The sequence below is a fragment of the Grammomys surdaster genome, unplaced genomic scaffold (assembly GCF_004785775.1).
Source record: "Grammomys surdaster isolate TR1022 unplaced genomic scaffold, NIH_TR_1.0 126176, whole genome shotgun sequence".
Classification (NCBI taxonomy): Eukaryota; Metazoa; Chordata; class Mammalia; order Rodentia; family Muridae; genus Grammomys; species Grammomys surdaster.
In genome coordinates this window covers 3,612,144-3,630,513 of record NW_021620983.1, presented here as the reverse complement: position 1 = coordinate 3,630,513, position 18,370 = coordinate 3,612,144, and the positions used below count along the sequence as shown (strand labels likewise).

Below are 18,370 nucleotides of genomic sequence, written 5' to 3'. Positions count from 1 at the left end.
ATGCCTCTCTGAAGGAACCAGGGCTTGGGTGGACACTGGGTCACACCTAGGTTGTGTTCTGCCACCAGAAGGCTCTTCCAGGGCACTAGCAAGCTTAACATGGCCCCAGTTCAGATGTTGCCCTGTCCCATTTTCCCAGAAGCCTTTCTTTTCTCCAGGCTTCCCTGTACCCTGGCAGATCTAGGCCTGCCATGCATGAGGCAAGGGAGAGAGGAAGAGGAAGGGTGGAGCTGCCACTGGAAAACAGTTTGTAGAAAATCTCAAGGGATCCACTGCAAGATTGGTGATACAGATCAGGAGGAGTCAGCTTCGTTTCTGCACCCTATTGAGGAACCGTCACAAAATACATTTAAAATGTCTGCATAAAGCTCTCTGAAAAAGAATGAAATGCTTAGAGCTGTATTTCCACAAAAAAGGACAGTGCATGTTGCAGATCCACTAGGTGTGCAAAAGAAAGAAGGTGGCCTAATTCTCACCTCATCCACTGAATGGAAGTAATGACAGATTTAAAGTAAAGAAGAAAAATAAAAACCTCTTCAGTTAAGGTGTGAATCCTCAGGAACCAAACAGCAGTTCCTTGTATATGACACTAAGTGCCAGGGCAACAGAAGGAAAAAAATACACTAGATATCAGAAGCAAACCTGGGTTCAAATGATGCCATCAAAAAAGCGGCAAGAAACTTCTGTAATGGAGAATAATTGCAAATAATTTGTTTGATAAAGGACTTATTTCTAGATAATATAAGAACTCTTACAATCTAGTTAGTTTTTAAAAACAGTTAGCTTAAGACTAATTGTCTTAATTAGCTCAAGCAAAAGACTTGGAGTGGTCGCTTCTCCAGAGACAGGCGCTTGACATTGCTTCTCAAGCAAGTGTAAAACAAAACCAGAATAAGCTTCCTGTAATCAAAAACCTGCAGACAGACACCATGGTATACTGATAAACAAATGAAAACTGTCATACACCACTAATAGGCACATGAAAGTGACTTAGCCACTTTGGAAAACAGCCTGACAGTTCCTTAGTGTGGGATCACAAGGCCCTGTAGTGCTCCTGAGTGTGTGTGCAAGTGTAGTACACATTTCTATGTAAAACTGCACAGAGGTGCCCCTGACAGCTACTCAGTACCAGCAAGGGATGCTTGGTGAATGGGAGCACAGGCAAACATGGCAAGTGCTGTCTGTGCTAAGTCAAAGAAGCTGGCCACAGAAAGCACATGCTGGTAGATTTGTTTCCTTCAGACCTTTAAGAAACAGGAGGCAGTGCGGCCCTTTGAGCTATTGCTAAAATGGAGATAAATTACAACATAAAGAAGTTGAAGCTGTGTGTGCATTTAATTGTTTATGTTTTAAAATGTTTCAACCCCTCCTTCATCCCCACCACCCCTGAATTCAGAGTGGGTTATGGCTACTTTCATCTCCTCGAAGCCTGCCTTAACTAGGCAAGCCTTTGATGGCAAGTGAGTATGAACGGGTTGGAGGCTGTGGGGGCAGGTGGGGGGATGACAGCAGTCCCAAACTCATTGTGGTAATGGCTACACAATCAGCTTACGCTGTGACTTACATGGAATGTTAGTGAACCTTAGGAACTGTTAATGAAACAAACTGGATAGTGCAGGGAAGTTACCATGCTACAGTTTAAGCAAGAAACACTGAAGGGCTGAACCCCTAACTAAGGAGGATCCTGGGAAATGAACAAATGTTTGCTATGTTTTTAGGATTCACAGCGTAAGCCCACTTTAATGGCTAACTTTCCAGTTAGGAGTTCAGAGCTTCATAGATAAGAGACTGCTGCTGTGGGGTCTGACTGGCCTTGGAGCAGAGGACTTCCTGGAAGTTAGCTCTATAAGCCATTAATCATTAGTAAAAATCTGACATTATCAAGGACCTATTGTATGTAAGGTCCATCAGCACATCCCTCTCAGGGGCCTGCTGTATATAGGGGACATCGGCTGCATCCCTAGTACTGGATGCCACCAGAGAGGGTAGACATGGCAATAGACACGCTTAACCCTTGAGGGAGCATCCTCAAGTGAAGGCTGAGGAGGACCAGGCAGACGGAAGAAGGCATAGGAGGAGGGATGAGTAGTCAGGACAGAAGAACATAGAAGAGAGCCAGAACACTGATGCTGTGGGGACATCCCAAGAGGAAGGTACTTCAGGAAACACAAGAGAAGGGGGACAGTTGGAGGCACAGCCTGCAGCATAAGGTTCTTGGTGATGTTGTCAGAGCTGTGTTATCTGAGGATAGATGGAGATAAATTATAATAAGGTAGACACTGTTGATGTGAATTGTCTGTGTTTTAAAGTATTTCATGCTGTACTTTGCTCAGTTCCCTACACTCAGCAGGGTTATTAGTGATTTTATTTCCTCAAAGCCTTTCTTATTGTCTGGATATTTTTAGTGAACAAACTTTACTTTTGCAGTAGAGGAAGTTGTTTTAGGAATCTGAGGTTATACTGACAAGCAATAACCTTGTCAGTGTGCCGGATACAATACCCCAAACAAGACTTCATGAAGAAATTGCTTGTTCTCTATCACACTCTTTTATGTTTTTGTGGTGAAATAAGGAACTGTTGTGCAGGGTTTAACCCCTTGCTAGCCAAGGGGTCTTTCCTAAATTGTTCTTTGGCTATTATGTACATTAAGTCTATGAAGCACCATAGTCCTTGAGCTTCCTGCTTGGGGCCAGATTGAGACCTCCCCTGAGACAGTGGAGTAGACTTGTCTCTCACCCTTTCTGAGACAGGTGGGTATTTGGTTCAAGGCACAGTGATAGACTAAGCTTCTCTCGGCTGGCTTTTGGTTTGGTTTGGCTTGGTTTGGTTTGGTTTGGTTTGGTTTGGTTTGGTTTGGTTTTGAGATGGGGTTTTGCTATGTAGCTCAGGCTGCTTTCAGAAGTGTGAACTGTTGCAGCTCACATCCCACACTGCTGTGCTATGAATCACAGGCACACACCACCAGTGTCCACCCGAGCCCACCAGTGCCCACCCGTGCAGCCTCTTCCTTCTATTTGGTTTCAAATATATATGCAGAACCCTGAAGCTGCCCTGGCTAATTTACACTTCCATGAAGCAATAGAAAACATTACTGCAGTCTTTAGCTGAAGCATGCCTGGGAGTGGCCATATTTGTATAGTAAGAACTCTGGATAGCCCTTCCAACTCTGCCTTATATCTTACTAGCTTGGCCGCTATTCCACAGATATCTACTGCCAGGGAAGTATTCCACAGCCTCTCCTCTGCCCTCAGTGATGGGACATCTCTGTTATGTGTAGACGTTTAGCCTTTGGGGCTGGTTCATGTCTCCTGCTCTCTGCTGCCTGTGTTAAAGGGTGGGGAGATCCACCCTCATATCTTCTCTTTCATTCTTCCAACAAACAAGCTGCTGGAAGAGCCTTTCCAGTGCTGTCTTGCATCTTTCTAGGGAAGAGTGACCTCTGGTGGCTAAAACCATAAGCCCCAAACTAATGAGAACGAACGCTCGGGTCACCTTTGCTTAATGTCCCCTCACTTCAGACTATGTCAGGCACACATTCTACATACATGAATGTCTTTTGCTACATATTTACAGGCTGCATCTCTTGTTACGACCACACATGCCCTGTGTTCACAGTTAGCCTTAGTTCCAGACCCCAAATATTTCTTCCCAGTAATTTCCCTGGCACTCTTGTTAAATAATAAAACCCAAAACCTCAGTAACTTAAGATATTTGCTTGCTTGTTTCTTTGGTTTACCTGTTGGCTAAAGAACTCTACTGTCTGATTCCTACCCCAGCGCTGCCCGTCTCTGCACCAGCTGTCTGGTCATCATGAGGCTGCATTCTCAGTCTGGTTAGTCTGCCATTAGTGCACCTGACTGACTGTCAGCTGTGGTCTCACCTCAGTCTTTCAAAGTCTAGCTTCTTGTGGCTCACTGTGTAAGTGAAGAGTGTTAGCTAACTGACAGGGAGGCCCACACTGTTGAAAACAAAGATGAAAATAAACTCAAGCAGCCACAAAGGGCAGGGTTGCTTCTGTGAGAATGTAGGTCAGTGGTGTGGGGATTTAATTGTGGTGATTTATACTTAATGATAAAGTCATTCTTAGTTTTTCCCTGTGATTAAAAGACCGTTTTATTCAGAAGATGAGAAGAACATCTTTGATTAGGAGCCATGGAGTCCAAGGTATTTCTGTGGGAATACAAATCCACATTGTTTTCATTTTCTCAGTCCTAAGTGGGGGACCCAGGGACCCAGGGACCCACGTGCTTATACTTTATATCTGTTTTAAGAAAGCTCTAGCAGGGTTCAGGAACGGGCTTTTTAAAGTTGCTTGTCTGGGTGAGATATAGCATTGGGTGTGTTTTTCACACACAGATTGACTGTGCAGCTGGTGACTCTCATGCACCGACTTCATTGCAAAATTCCAGGCTGTTCTTGATAAATAGAAACTCCCATGGTACCTGCCTGCAATAGAAAAGCATCATTTGAGTGAGAAATATTTCTTTTAAAGGCTGGTGGTGATTTTGAATTTGGTTTTTCTCTAAAATTCAGTTCTATTGATAAGTAGTTCTGGAGTTGTACCTGGAACAAAAATTCAAGAATTAATTTCCTCCTCATACAGCAAGACAGTTATCAGGATCCGTTGTATATCATAAAATACAACAAAATAATACCACAAAAAAGCAGCCCAGAGGCCAGAATATACTTAATTGTTATGTTATCAAACCACTAACAACTCCTCTGATACCTAAGACATAGTCACTTTGTAAGTGTGTTTTCAGTATTTTAGTAGTCTTTTGTAGAAGTATAGTATTTCAGTGTCCTGTTGTAACACAACAGGGTGAGACTGCAGTTGCTGGTGGCAGCCAGAAGAAGGCGCCAGTCTTCTGGTACTGGAGTTGTAGGCAGTATGAGATACAGAGCATGGGTGCTTGGAACCAAAGGATTCTCTGAAGAGCAGCAAGTGCCCCTAACCGTGAGCCATGTCTCCAGCCCCTGCAAGTGTCTGTGTAAAGGTTCAGTGCTATAGAAATGGTCTGCACGGTGCCAGGATGAGAGCGGCCGTGTCTGATCCACTGCAGAGGCAACAGCAGCTGTAACTGAGTACAGGTCATGACAGTTAGAACCTTTGTGTTGCCAGGAAGGAGGGCAAGCAAGCAGTGGGTGGTCAGAAGTGTAAACTACAAGACAGTCTGGTAGTGACTAGTGGCAGGGAGAGGTCAGATTTGGGATAGGAAAACTTAAGGAGTACCAAGTACTTCATTGCAGCTCAGCCACAAGCATAAGATCAAAAGGTTTCTGCATTCTTGAAATGTTCTTACTCAGCAATATCAAGTAACTGTGGGTAAGTGCTTTGGGACCTTCACCTGCCTTATGTGCGTGCCTTCCTCTAGACATTCCTTCTGTGCCTCATGTGTGTAATCACATACATGCAAGTTGTTTTTAGTCAGGTATGTTTCTGTGTTTCATTTAAATACCTTGCTCGTGTGTGAGCAGCCTCAGGAAGTTTGTGATGGAAGCTTCCCTTGTCATGGGAAGGAAGTGACCAACAGTTTTAGGATACTTGGACATTGTATCTGTGGAAACGGTTTAGATGAAGTTTTCCACTCTCTTGCTTCTTTGCAGTTCCCTTCTTCTGACACAGCCTCTGGCTCTATCAGTCCGAGCATTCCTTGTGATGCTGTGCTCATTGTCATGTAGTGACTTCTAAACTCTTTCAGGAAGTTTGACGTTCTGTCTGTTATCTTTTTCATAGAAGGAAGTAGGAGACATTTGGGTTATTAATGTATATGAAGACTCAAGTCTGCATCACTTACATTTATAGAAGACTGTTGACAGTCAGGCAAGAAGTGTTCATACAAAACCTACCGCAGGCCTTGAGTGTGTGCCCCAGCCAGGGCCTGCGACTCTTGGGAGCTTTCTGTGACTGTCTGGATGCTCTTAGGTACATATTTTTTAGAAACGAAAATAATAAAAATGGGACTTTCTACGTTTGTGTGCAGCAAAGAATCAGACATTTCCTCTCCTTGCAGTTTTCATTTTTATTTTAATTTGTCTGTCTGTTTGTTGTTTTTGAGACAACATAGTCTCTTTGTTTAGCCCTGGCTGCCCTGGAACTCACTCTGTAGTAGACAAAGATAACCTTAAATTCAGAGGCCTACCTGCTTCTGATTCCCAAGTGCTGGAACTAAAAGCATGAGCCACCATACCCTGCTTCCTAGAAATTTTTACTTTACTTTTTCCTGTTAGTTATAGCCTCAGAAACTTTTAATACATTAAACTTAGAGACTTATTACAATTGAAAGGCTAGATGAAATCCATCAGCACCCAATCCCTTTACCCTTCTCTGCTTATTCCCAGCAGGTTCCACATGGGAATGTCGGCCGAGCAATTCTGTTACTGTCTGAGATGCCTGCAGTACCAGCATGATTAAACAGCATGTGAACACCACCACATGAACACTCTTTGGCCACACTCCAAAACAATGATTATGTGTCTATCATTAATCCCATGTGTCTGCAGAAGCTGTTAGAGCAAACATCTAGACTCTTGTACTACCAAAGCTGAAAAGTCACATAAGGAGTTAAAAGAAAAGCTGCAGAGATGGACCACAGAGAGGGATTTGTGCATGATTTTCCTTTAAAGCAGCTAAATACATGAACTATGTCAGCTTTCCTTCAATTGTAACTTTCCTAAGATAAAAATTTAAATATGCTTTAAATGTTGCTGAAGCGTTTAGACATTGCATGCTTTGTTACTGTGACAAAATACACAGATAAACAGTTACAAAGAAGGAATCTTTAGAGATAATTTTGCAGGTTGCCTTCCTGATACACTGGTTGCTGTGGCCTGTGGAGGCAGAGCACAGAAGTGGTAGGAGCTTGAAGCAGCCAGGAAGCAGAGGAAGCATGCTGGTGGAGCTTCTTCCACTTCCAGCTGTCCTTCTGTCCAGGCTCCCAGGCCACTGATTGCCATCCGCATTTACGGTCTGTCTTACCCCTCATGCTGTCCAGTGTTCAGTCATCTCTAATAATATCCTTACAAATACGCTCAGACATTTCTAGATCCAGCCAAGACTCATCCTTACAACACTGGATACTTTGTAATAAATTGGGTTTCATTAATTGGAGACAAATTTCTTATCTAAATGCCATGGCCCAGCTCTCAGGCCATTACTGAAACAGAGTGATGGTGCTCCTTTGGCATAGATAATTTGGAAGGACTTCATCTAGGAATTACAGTTATTCTTATGTTAGACAACCTATTGCCCTTTGTGTTAAATCAGCAGCGCTGCTGGCTGATGGTTTTCAAGGACTCTTCTATTGACTTTAACACTTTTTTTAAAGACAAGATCTCACCTTGTAGCTGTGAGACCCTGTTCTAGGACCATGGCTGTCCTAGAACTCACTGTGTAGACCAAACTGGCCTCGAACTTGTAGAGATCTGTCTGCTTCTACCTCCTGAGTGCTGGCATTAAGTGAGTGTGCCACCATGGTTGGCACGACAGCATCTGTAATACAAACTTGTATTCAGCAGTCTACCCTGTTGCTCTGCAGGAAACAACCATGACCTGGAAGTGAAGGCATGGCTTTTGTGTTTTCTTCATATTTACTTCAGAGGTGGGTTTATTTAAATACACTTATAACTAATAGTTCAATTTAGGGAAATCAGGTAATTTACCTATTTATTAAATGTTTATAGGAAGAATGTCACTTGTGTCTTCATGAGATAACAACATCACAGAATGTCTGAGTGTCTGACCCTGTGGTAGTGTAATTAGCACAGAGTTCATGAGTCAGGTCATTGATTGAAAGTTAGATCCTACCAGGTGGAGATGGATGAATCCCAGCACTCTGAAGGTAGAGCAGATAGATCTCTGAGTTTGAGGCCAACCTGGACTACAGAGCAAGTTCCAGGTCACCTGGCACTACACAAAGAAGCCCTGTTTTGAAAACCCCAAAATGAAAAAAAGAGAGAGGGTGGGAAGATGGATGGGAAGGAAGAGGGAGGGAGGGAGGGCCGGCTCCTTTCTTGTCTCTGATCTGCCTGAACATTCACATGCTCACTCAGAACAGATGTGTGTTTTATTCTGTTGGTATTCTAATGTTCGGGCTTCTTTGATTATTACCATAGGGTATATTTTGGCTGTCCCCAGCCCCCAAAGCCCGTTTATAAAGGCTAGATCTGCAGAGGGTGCTATGAGGGTGGGCACGTGGGGTACAGGGTGTTCCAGCATCATCCACAGACCAAGTCACATGCTGGAACCACTACAGCCAGAGCCTCCTTTAAGGTTTATTTCTCAGTATTCTGGAATGGAGTGGGACGCTAACAGTAATTTCCATAATGGAAATATGTTATTACTCTTGGTTTCAGTTTTTGGTGTGGTGTGTGTGTGTGTATGGCTGTGCACTCACTGGATGTCCTGTCTATCGAAGTCTTATTCCTTTGAGACACAGTCTGTCACTGAGCTTGGACCTGGCTGGTGACAAGCAAGACGCCACAGCCACCCTGCCCCCTGCCCCCACTGGAGTTACAGGCGTATGGCCAGGACAGGCCTCTGTAAGGGGCTAGGAGTTCCCTGTCTGCACAGCGAGCATTCTTTCCCACCTACCCAGCCCACACCTCCTGTAGTCTGTGTTTAAAACAGAAATCAGAAAATTGTCATGTCCTACTAGAACATTCCTGACTAGTAGCTAAACACAAATAACTGTTTCTTTGCATTTGAGCCCAAAATGTGACCAATTTAATTTTCCCAGGTGCTCTGCCACTGCTGAGTAAATTTGGAAAATAGATCAGCATCCCCGCCGGCGGTGGGATGTTATTGGTGGTGAGAAGACAGAGGGTGTGGTAAGGTGACCTCCTACCTGTAGGAGAGATGCCTGTTGGTCTGAAGTTCCCTGAAGGGCAGCAGGCAAGGAGGAAACGGCTTTTACTGCTGGACTTGTGCTGGGGGTGGGGTCAGGAGTGGTTGGGAAGCATCATGAAAGACGGAAGCTTCTACAAGCACTTCAGGGGTCAGTAGCAAGGGCAGACTTCCTGAGTGGGAAAGCCCTGCAGGAGGGCTCTGCAGTGCGAGGCCACCTCAGAACCCTCCTCTAACCTCCTAGCAGTGAGCGGCTGACTCCTCACAGACCTGCTCCTTACTGGTTTGAGTGGCAAATAGATTTATATATAGCTGATGTGCACGGGTGCTTTCACTTCGTTAGATCGTGGTTTCTAGAGATGTACTCTATGTGACTTCCCCCATAGTCTAAAGTTCATTATTCAGTCTGTGTCCTTTACCCTGAGTATTAATCAAACTGAAGTACATGCCATGTTCTTTTGAGACTTGTTTACAGTTGTCCAATGTGCAGCTTCTAGAGTCTTGCATTTGATTTGTTTTCTAAAGGCCTATACTTTTCCTTGGGATCTTGGCTGCATTGTTATTGTGAATATGCGAAAATTCAGATGATCAGAAATGCAGAGTCTCTTTAAATTGGATGATGGCATGAACTTGAGCAGTGTTTCCATTGGGCAATGTGTTTCACAAATGTGTTGTGTATACAAGCTCCTCTTCTTTGTGGAAAGTGATGGAAATCTGGTCTCCAGTGTAAGTGACAGCTAAGAAAGCAGAGAGCATGTGTGTACATGCATATCTCCACATATGCACACATCACATACATGTGTGTATACACACAATAGAGTGCAGTAAGGAGCTAAACTGTATCCAGCGGGATCTCCATGGAGATAGACAGTCTGACAGCATCATGCCTCCTCCATGAAACTTGACCCCTTGTGTCTAGTTTTTTCCTATAAGTACATATTTCTAAGTTTTTTGCATAACTTTACAGAAATACTTGTGAAATTGAAAATATGTAAAATTTAATTTACTATTTTTCTTTAAGTGCAGAATCTTACTGAGATAGTTTCTGGCTGCTGTAAATGTTTTGAATTTTTTTTGATTTTTAAAAAATTTCCATTAATTAATTTAAATATTCACTTACATCAATTACGGCCCCTCCCACTACCCCCTTCACATAGCCCTCCCCCATACCCTCTTCCCTTCTCTGAGAAGGGGAGGCTTCCCTGGGTATCACCCCACCCTGGCACATCAGTCACTGCAGGACTAGGCACATCCCACTGAGGCCAGACAAGGCAGCCCAGTTAGTGTGCAGATACCTCTCCTTGTGTTGGAGTTTTTCTTCTAGTATCCTCTGTAAGGCTGGATTAGTGAAAAGCTATTGCTTAAATTCAGATTTGTCACAGAATATCTTGTTTGTCTCCATCTATGGTGATTAAAAGTTTTGCTGGGTATAGTAGTTGGGACTGACATCTGTGGTCTCTTAGGGCCTTCAAGACATCTTCCCAAGTCTTGGATTTGAAGTCTCTGTTGAGAAGTCTGATATAATTTTAATAGGTCTGACTTTATATGTTACTTTGCCTTTCTCCCTTGCAGCTTTTAATATTCTTTCTTTGTTTTCTATATTTGGTGTGCTGTAAGACTTTTGCACATTTATAGGCATCTATCTCTTTAGGTTGGAGAAAGATTCTCCTATGATTTTGTTGAAGATATTTTTTGGGCCATTGAGCTGGGAATGAATTTCTATTCCTATTATTCTTAGCTTTGGTCTTTTCATAGTGCTCCAAATTTCCTTGATGTTTTGTGTAAGAAACTTTTTAAATTTGTCATTTTCTTTGACATAATTTCTCCTACCATATCTTCTACACCTGATACTCTCTCTTCCATCTCTTGCATTCTGTTGGTGATGCTTGTGTCTGTAGTTCCTGTTCTCTTCTCTAGGATTTCTAACACCTGGATTGCCTCAGTGGGTATTTTCTTTATTCCTTCTAAGATGGCCATAGGCCTCCAGGATTGCAGGCAGAGCTGGGGCCCAGGGAATAGAGTGCAAAGGGGACTGGACGGAACTTGTCACTGCTGGTTTGCCCAGAGGCGACTGCAGGCAGGCTGGGAATTGGGGTAGGGGTCTCGCCTGGTCATTCTGGAGACTGCAGGGCTCCGGGATTGCAGGTAGAGGTCTGGACTGGAAGATGGATTGCAGAGGGGACCAGGAAGACCTGTGCCTACTGGTCTTGGTGTTAGACATGGCAGGAAGGGACTGGGGCTTGGACATCTCACCTGGCTGTCCCTGGTGGCTTCAGGCCTCCAGGGATGCAGACAGGGCTGTGGCCCAGGGAATGGAGAACAGAGGGGACCAGGTTTTGAAATTTTTAATGACTTATGTTAAAAACAGAATGAATACTGGCTGCTTTTTTTCTGCACTGTAACTTTTTTTTACACCTCACTGTGTACAGTATTTGTCATCTAAAATACAAGGGCATGCTTGCTTCTCCCCAGAATATGCTATGAACACTCCCTTTAACAAGGATATTTTCTGGAAAAATATAGATATCAATCAATCAAAGAATGTTAATTCACCTTTTCTCTAGTTAAAGGAGAAACATAGAAACTTAAGAATTTGTCACGGCTGGTGAGAGGCTTAGGTAAAATTACCCTCCACTAAGCCTAAAAGGCTGGGTTTAGTTCCCAGAGCCCAAAGAGTGGATGGAGAGATGAACTTCAGCAAGTTTTCCTTTCACTGCTGCATGCGCCATGATATCTGCATGTGTGGATGCACGGACACACACATGCACACACATGCACACACATGCATATACACAGACACCCATAAGTAAATGTACAAACAAAACAATAGTTTGTCAACTAAAAGCCAGCTGAGAGGAGATATGTGTGAAACCTGTGTCCCCTCAGAAGTGTCAAGACACAGCACAGGTGGTGTGTGGGCCTGCTTGTCTCCATAACCTCAGGGAGTCACTCACGGTGAGGTCTGTGCTGGTCTCTGTCTCTTCCTCTGTTTAGATTCCCTCACGTTCCTTGGATTATCTTTATTGAGCCTGAGGTTGTAAGGCTTGGTTTGCTACTTCACTAGTGACATTTGCTCTATTTTGTTTAACTTATTTTTAGGGAAGAAAAAGCTTTGTTTATGTCATGTGAAACACCTCTGCTGAGACAGATAATACTAGTTAATTTATTTTCACTTCTAAGTGATATTAGCATAGTGTTTGTAGTTGTTTTTCTGTTTCCTCTTACATAAATATGATTTGCTCTAGCATTTCCCTTAATATTTAAAAAACAAAACAGAACAATGCCTATGAAACTACTTCAATGACCTGTTCTGTTTAAGCTCCTGGGGATGTTTAGATGCTGCCTTGAATATATTCCTGAGTTTTACACTGGTGTTTTATATTCACCTGAGCATCAATTAATCATAAGGGTTAACATTGAACCTGGGAATTTGAGTTAAAGGAAGGACTCTGTGGTCCAAGACGTCTGCACACCATCTTTATACAGAACTCAGAGTTCTCAGTGCGCCTGTGCTTTCTTTTGCTGGTGTCTGTTTGCACAGTTAGTGTCTGGGTTCTACAGATGTGCAGTATGTGTCCACCTTGTGGTGAAGGACACAAGAATTAGGAGGCAAAGAATCAGAAACATTTCCAGGGTCAAAAAACACCAAATACAGTCTGGCGATGCTGCAGAGAGTCCTGTGCCAAATAGGCCTGAGATGTCTTGAGTACAATTGCTTTCTGAAAAATGGGTTTCCTGTAGCTATTGCATCCACGGTAGACGTCTGGGTGTGAATAGAGTGGGCAGAGAATGACCAGCAGCCATCCCTGGCCGACAGCACACTGGTCCATTTACACAAACATCTCTACTGCAGCTGCAGTAAGCCACTCATAATAACATGAGCTGGGTTTGGAAATAGACTGCATGAACTTCTGTGTGCTCACAGGTGTCATGGTAGTTACCCTTTGCAGAGGTCAAGTCTTAGAGAAGGACACTTCTTGGTCTTGGAAGTGAATAGGCAGATATATTCATGTTGCCAAAATTCACGCTTAAGATTCCTGTCAAGTAAACTTGCTCTAGCGTAAGCTGTATTCTCCCCTCTGAAACCCTAGGATTGATGAACACTTCCTAGATAGACCGATGAAAGGAAGCATGTTCTTTTCAACAGAAACTCTTCCCTTTATGCAAGCAGTCCATTTTGGAAAGTATGCTGGAATCTTAAACAGTTCCTTGATTCAGTAGCTATTGTCTACACTGAGCCATTTCTTATCCAGGTTCTGTAGGTTACGAGAGTGGCCTGCCTCCTTCAGTCCGGCTGTTGACAGAAAGTCAGGTCTGTCGGACCTAACATTGCAGTCCGCTGAAGGGAGACAGGAGCCCCAAGCCCAACTCTGAAGTCCTTCCTTCCTTCCTTCCTTCCTTCCTTCCTTCCTTCCTTCCTTCCTTCCTTCCTTCCTTCCTTCCTTCCTTCCTTCACAGGTCTAGCTACTTCAACACAGAAAGTCGAAATCACTCACACACTATGAAAAACAAAACTGATGGCAGAGTAGTTACTAGGAAAAAACCAGCTCTGTCACTTCTCCATGACTCGTGTCCTTTCTCACATCCAGACCTTCCTTGTGTAGCATTTTACTAACTATATGAACAGAATACTGAAACTTCAACATAGCTTTAAGCAGTTCTGCATTTTATACTGCTAGTTAAATCCTAGAGTGAAATCTGATAGGATTTTGTAGTCCAGCAGCAGCTTTGACCCCAGAGTCAGTGGTGTAAATCTCCTTAAATTAGGCATGCGTTTTCTTAGTAGTTCCTTATGAATTTGCTTTATTTCTTTGAATATTTGTCCACTCATGTATGTTTAAGATTTTTACCTTCAAGGAAGCATATGTCAGCATGTGACATTTGGGTGTCTGAGGTCAGCAGTCTAAGGCAAGAGTGTTCCCTTCGGTCTTGCGGTCACATTGTAATGATTAGAACGGACTTGTTTGTCAGAGTTCATAGGCCCCATGTTTGTGATGCCATGGACAGAAAGTCCATAGTCAGCCTCACTTTGTGAATGGAAACCAAGTGTGACAGGGGTCTCATGGCACAGTGTTAAACACTTGGTTTTCGATGAGGAATTAGGTCATGTGTCTGAATATGATTCTCAGGTAAAGCTCACTGTTGAAAAAGTCCCACGGCAGGAAAAGGAGCCTCAGCACAGAGCGTGTGTAGCAGAAGGCAGAGGTCAGAATCTCGTTGAGCTCAGCTGAGATGGGAGGCTTTGGAGGCACCATGTCCATCGGGAACCTCCTTCCCATGCGTTCCTCACACCATCTTGGCCACTGGCTGTGAGCTCTGTGTCTGGCTTTGTGGCAGCAGTGGTTCCTTGAGCAACTAAAGTTAGAACTCATGGCACTCACAGGAACTGGGTTACTTGTCCTGAAATAGTGTTAGTGGTTACATGCCCTTGTGAGCATCTCAGCCCCATTCATAAATACAAGAATTTCCCGTGCTTACAGACACTGTCAGACCTGCCACTTGCTAGCAGGTGAGCCTGGGTGAATATTCTCTGCCTCAGTTTCCTTACGTGTCTAATAATTCATGTCATGTAATACTCAGATGGGTGATGAAAGGTTAGAGACAGACAGACACGGTTTCTGTCACATTGTAAGACTTTAGTTCTCACTCTTGTTGTTGGTTGATTCAGTAAACACCAAGAACACACTATCATTTGGTTGGCTTTTTGTCACCAGGTAATAAAAGGTCCTGATGTCCCCACTCAAGGAGAGCTGCCATAGTGTGTCTGTCCTTAAGTCCGTCTGTCAGCTACCACCGTCTCAGCGGACTTTTCAGTAGACGGATGTCGTAACATTTGCTCACTGCCATGATAGTGAGGAGTGAATGAGAGCCCTGCAGTCGTGTGTGCCGTTGTGTGTGCAGTCCTGTGTGCAATAGTGTGCTGTCGTGTGCAGTCCTGTGTGCAGTAGTGTGTGCAGTAGTGTGTGAATAGTGTGTGCTGTAGTGTGTACCGTCGTGTGTGCAGTTATGTGTGCCGTTGTGTGCAGTCCTGTGTGTAATAGTGTACAGTCCTGTGTGCAGTCCTTTGTACAATAGTATGTGCTGTAGTGTGTGCAGTCTGTGTAGTAGTGTATACCATAGTGTGTGCAGTAGTATTGTGGTAGTGTGCAGTCCTGTGTGCAGTCATGTGTGCCATAGTGTGTGCAGTAGTATGTGCAGTCTGTGTAGTAGTATGTGCCATAGTGTGTGCAGTCTTGTGTGCAGTAGTGTGTTAGTGGTTTGAGGGGATGGAGATGGCAAGCTGGAACATGGAGAGACAGGAGGAGGTGAACAAATTCTGAGAGCAGTGGCATTGTGGGTAACAGTGGCACTCCTACTAGAGCTGACGTCTACAAAGATGAACCATGTACTGGAGGCTGTGGATGAGGATCACTGTGTTCCCACTGCTTGCAGGGCAGTGGTCCCAGTCCCATGGCACCTGCTGTATGGTTTTCTTCTCCTGCTGTCTTCTGTGGGGTTTGATGTCGGGCTCACAATTCCAAGCAGAGCACTTGCTGTGGCAGTGCTCCCTGTCAGTGCTCCCTGTCAGCCAGAAGCCCGGAGTCCAGTCTGATGGTGGTTCTTGCATCCTTTAGGACATTAGCAAGATTCCAGAAGTAACCAGGGGCAGGTGGGGACAACGAGCTCCTGGGTGTCAGTCAGGGTGTGTAGACGATACTGGGGAGAAGAGCTGCTTTAAAGTGGAGCTGATTTTGTAGTCAAGCCTCAGTTATTACAAACATCTGTTTTCTAAAATAGATAAATATGATTTTGCTCATTCTTGAATTATAGTTATTACATGAATATCCTGCATTTGTACTTAGACCCTACTCAAGAAGCAAAATTTATTCATTAAAAAAATGTTTGTCTGTGTCCGTCTATCTGAGTAAGCATATGCACACATATTCATGGGGGTGCCCGTGGAGGCCAGAATGGGGCATTTGATTATAGGTATTTGCAAGCTGTGTAACACAGTGCAAGGATCTAAATTCCAGCCTTCATGATGGAGCAGCAGTTCTTTGTAACCCTGAGCCATCTCTGTGCAGCCCAACACGGGCTGAAGCACAGCACACACCACACGGGCTGAAGCACAAGCAAGCATCACTCTTCAGCCTCTTAAGCATTGTGCTCCCAGAAACTTGATGCTGACTGAGGAGTTGCTGGTTAATACCACTAGTTATGGAATTAATCTCAGTGTGCGAATGAAGTTAGCATCATGTGTGGCTTAGGAAAATGGATGTGTCAGTACACTATCCAGAGAAATGACCCCCGTAGTGATAAAGTAAGAGATAAAACTAAAAACAAATTTCTGGCTATATTCATCAGAAAAGTCAAAGGAGGGAGTCGTCAAGACCGCTCAGTAGGTAAAGGAGCTGCTGCTGACTTCCAGCCTGAGCCTGGGGCCTGTGGTAGATAAAGAGAACGAACTCCTACAAGGTGTCCTTTGACCTCCACACATATGTGCTCCCTCAGACAGACAGACAGGCACACACACACACACACACACACTCTAAATATAATAGGAGCTTTTTTTAAGTTTAAGAAAAAAGGGCATTCTTAATAAAAGGGTTGATATTTTCATGCCAGTATCTTTATCTGGACTCAGAATGCTTTATACTAAGTGTGATAGAAGTTCTAAATATGAATCCATTAAAAAATCATGGTTGTTTGCTGTTCTTCCATGCATGATACAATAACCTAAAATGTCCCTTATTTTCAATGGTATTAGTATTTTTCCAGTTTTTTTTATTGCTATTTACTTGCTATATGACAGAAATGTCTAATTCTTAAAAGACAGAATTTTCATTGCCGTCTACGAAAATCACTTGAATTCATAATTCAGGAGTCACTTGGGCATGTGATACATGACAGTAATGAATCACTCTGAACTGTGAAGCCTGTGGCTAACGAACACATGGGTAACAGCAGACCTTCCACATACAAAGGAAAACCAACTTCTTCCAAGCAAACCTATACAGGACAGACCATTTCTAGGGACCCTCATGCCTGAAGAGCGGTACACATTTCCATCTGATATGCAGGCATGGCTTTCACAAGATGTAGGCTCTACCCTGTATTCCAGTGGGAGGTTTTCTAGGTATTTTTGTCATTTGTGAAGTGACACCCACAGTCCCCCATGTGTCTAAAACACTGTCTCTAAATGTTTTGAGAGATTGCAGGACCTTTTATACATGAGGCCTAGCAAGCAGCCATGGAGTCACCAGGACAGAGTTTAAGGATCATATGCTAGCTCCAGGTTTCCCGAGATGGAGTTCCTGACCCGCTGAGATGTGTGCTCCCATGAAGCTGCCACGCCTCCTCTGCATGGTGGACTTCAACTGAGCCAAAGCAAATCCTTACTGTCTGGAGTTGCTTGCTGTAGGTCTTCTGTAATGGTGGGAAAATATTAGTACCAGATACTCTTCCCCATGCCAGATTGCTGATTTACATCTAATACAATTTACCCCGTCCTCCGTTGTGGGATATCAGAACCATTGTCTTTTATTTTGCCCCAATCTTAGCCATAAGCTCTTTGTATGCTTGCTTCTTGTGTCCCAGAGGTTCCATTTGCTCAACAGGGCCCAACGATGCTGACTCTGCACATACACAGCTAGATATCAGTATTCACAGTGCCTGCCTCTGTAAAGTCCATGTGAACACTCACCTAGTGAGTAAGTGCCACTGTTCTAGGCCCAGTGTCCTCCGAGTCTCTGCCGCAGCAGCTTGTGAGTCAGTCTGTGCTCGGAGTTAATATTGGGCCTGCACCTGACAGTCATCTGTCCTGTGTGTTTCTCAGTCACATCAGACAGCATGTCACTGCTGTGCCCTGGGCCAGTTCAACTGGGGAACCAACACAGAAGCACAAAACAGCACAGCAGCAAGTTGCCTGAGAAAGGGTGCTCACTGCCTATGTCTGAGTTGAAAAGGAGTGGATGCGTGTGTGGTTCCGGGGTCCGTCTCTGCTCAGACTTCCTTGGTACACCTCCACATTGTTTTCCTGTCTGAGTATGAATTGTCACTTTGAACTTTTAGTCATTAAGTGAATGCAAATGAACATAACTATATGCACAGCAGAGACCCTTGCTAGGATGCAGACTCAGGTGTAGCCGCATGCGGAGCAGAGGCCTCCTGCCGGGACTGGCATGGGATGGTTAACTGAGTAAAGTCTTCTGGTAGGCACTTAATATGGACAGGTTATTTATAAGAGAGTGTGTAAGCAGTAGATACTGTGAACTGTGTTTTATATTGTTGGGACGACTCTTCTGACAATGAAGTCAATAAACCAGCAGTGAGAAAGGAACAGACAGACATGAGGGAACAATGTCCTTCAGCTCATTTTCATAGTGAGCAGCTCATGGAGGCCGGGGGAGAGTAGAGGGTGTGACACAGGATGGACACTGGTCAGCAGGGGCCTGGGGAGGCTAGAGGTGTGACACAGGATGGACACTGGTCAGCAGGATAGCATAGCAAGTATGTTTAAAAATGGCTCAATTATAGTTTCTGAAA

General features: G+C 44.0%; 1 protein-coding gene across 1 annotated transcript in view; it reads left to right on the top strand.

Annotated features, from left to right (window-relative positions):
- Rassf8 (Ras association domain family member 8) overlaps window positions 1-18,370 on the top strand; it is a 75,041-nt gene that overhangs the window by 43,940 nt on the left and 12,731 nt on the right. The window lies entirely within an intron of this gene.